We start from the raw sequence: 2596 nt of genomic DNA on the forward strand, positions 1-2596 counted from the left end.
AAGGGGCGTGGCGCACCACTGAGTGACGCCATCACGTCGCACGCTTGCGGGAAATGAGAGAGGCCATGTTGGGAAGGTCAGCGTTATGTTACCTGACGGCGGCCATATTGGGAAGGTCAACTTTGCTGCCTTGGTGAAGATACAACATAAGTGACAATAGAGAAATCCCTACAGTGAATTCTTGATAGTGAAAATCTGTATAGAAAATATGTAACGTATGCATTAATCCTTAGACAGTATAGATGAATGTGGGCCACCGTGTAACTGACATATTTCTCTATTGTCACTAGTGGAAAAAGGAACTCATTGAAGTCAATGGGAGGCTTTTTTTTCCACGTGGATTTTCAGCGCCAAGATCCTCGCCAAAAAACTGTGTGTGAATGGACCCTAAGGTTGATTAAACTCCTTAGCACCCGTAACCATCACTATCAAGAATTCACTGTAGGGATGAGGTACTGGGCCAAAAGATTGCATCGGTGTCCACAAGACTTTTAGTTACATCTCTGATCAGGAGCCTCTTAAGTCGCTGGAGTGGGATTGGTGACATCACTCACATACCTCACCGATTCCTCTCCAGAAATCTCTGATAACATTCATTGGTCTCAAGGGTCATGTGAAGGCTCATGGCATCCTGCAAAGTGGCCTGGCACTACACCATTTTCCCAAAATATTATCCAAATCAGATTTAAGTGTCATAAAGATTTCATTTTTTTGTTTTTCTATTTAACTCATGGTCTTGTGCCTAAGAGTTCTTTGAATCACTGAAATCAACCCCAAACACCTATGATAATTTGTTTTACAGGTTTTGATAATTAGTCTAGCCCTATTAACCCCTTCCCGCTGATGACATTTTTCAATTTTTGTTTTTGACTAAATGCCTTCCAAACCTTTATTTTTCCATTTACAGAGCCATATAATGGCTTAAAGAGGTTGTCCAGGCATTTTTTTAATGCCTGGATAACTGGGGGAGGTGAAAAAAAAAATACTCACCTGTCCCCGATGCCCTGGTGTTCTCTCAGCGTGTTCTGGTCCTTATGCTTTGGCAGCTTCTCTCAGATCTCTTCCTGAATTACGCTGTAGCCACTGATTGGCCTCAGTGTTCACGTGATTACTGGGTCCAATATTTGCCTTAGCAGGCCTTAGGGTCAGTTCACACGTGAAAACCGCCTAGCTTATTTGTGCGAGGTAAAAAACCTCGAGGAGTTTTTTTGACGCTGTTTTTTGCATTCCATGCGGTTTTTGACGAGGTTTTTGACGCGGTTTTCGCTAGCGGTTTTCGCTAGGGTTTTTTTTTCCTATATGTGCTATAGAAACTGCAGGCGAAAACCGCGTGTTTTTTTGCAAAAAACCACGCGGTTTTGTGTGTAAAAAACCGCGCGGTTTTTTACCGCGCGGTTTTCGCCTCCCATTCACTTCTATGCAATTCTTCAGGCGTTTTCCGCCTGAAGAAAGGTCATGTTGCTTCTTCAGGCGGAAAACGCTAGGAGGAAAAAAAAAGCTAGTGGTCTACATAGACCACCATGTTAAAGGAGAGGTTTTTGAAGCGAATTCCGCTGTCAAAAACCTCCCCTTTGCCCACGTGTGAACTAGTCCTTAGGAAGAGACCTGTGATGTCACAGGTGTGTCTGGGACTTCCACTACATGTCAGCACAGCACCGAGAAGACTGGACTGTGCAGGGAGGCACTTAGCACCGTGGAAAGGTGAGTATGAAGGTTTTATTTTATTTTTTACACTGTGCCTGGCCGATTTATGTTTAATTAATGTTTATTGAGAATGTTTTTAATCTGTAAAGCTCTGCGGAATATGATGGCAGTATACAAGTAAGCATTAAACCATAGACACGCACAAAAAGAAACAAAGAATGAAAATTTTATTGTAATATATAAGATAAAAACAACATACATACAAGTAGAAAGTAAATGAGTAGATAGACATGTGTGGTGGATGTGTTTGGAGCGAAAGCAAACTGGAATCCAGCGCAGGGATGGGAGATGGGTGGCAAGTAAGTAAATAGTCACCCACTATTTGCCACTTCTGCTGTAGGACCAGTCAAACAAGAGTAATAGGACTGCAGATTTGTAGTACAGTTGGGACGATCACATTTACAATGTGACAACATGCTGTGATGTTGTTATAAGTATGTTCTGTATGTTCTGTTCTGCTTACTTATTCTGCTTTGTCTACCTAGCAACAGTGAGGTAGTAATGGAGGAGGAGCTGAGCTTAGGGGGAGGAGTTATTAGACAGGGAGCCATGATGGAGCATGGAATAAAGTGCTCTGATCTATAAAAGTCACCATCTCATAGTGGACTTATTCCAGAAGACCTGCATCCTCACTACAACATAGATCTCAATAGTTCGCTAAAGCAGGGGAAGGTAGTTCAGAAAGAAAAGATGAGCTAGGGCTGGAGGAATTTGAATCCCCAGATATTTTATCGAGGTAGGTTGGCACTTGAAGGGGAATTGAGCTGCTAAATGAGCAGCCTCAGATGGGGGCAAACTGATGTTTAGAACCTCACGCATGGACAGGTTAATTTTAAAATTACTCAATTACTCATTGGAACTCGTTCAGAATTGCTGGGAACATGATGCATTG

The sequence above is a fragment of the Leptodactylus fuscus genome, chromosome 6, assembly GCF_031893055.1.
Source record: "Leptodactylus fuscus isolate aLepFus1 chromosome 6, aLepFus1.hap2, whole genome shotgun sequence".
Classification (NCBI taxonomy): Eukaryota; Metazoa; Chordata; class Amphibia; order Anura; family Leptodactylidae; genus Leptodactylus; species Leptodactylus fuscus.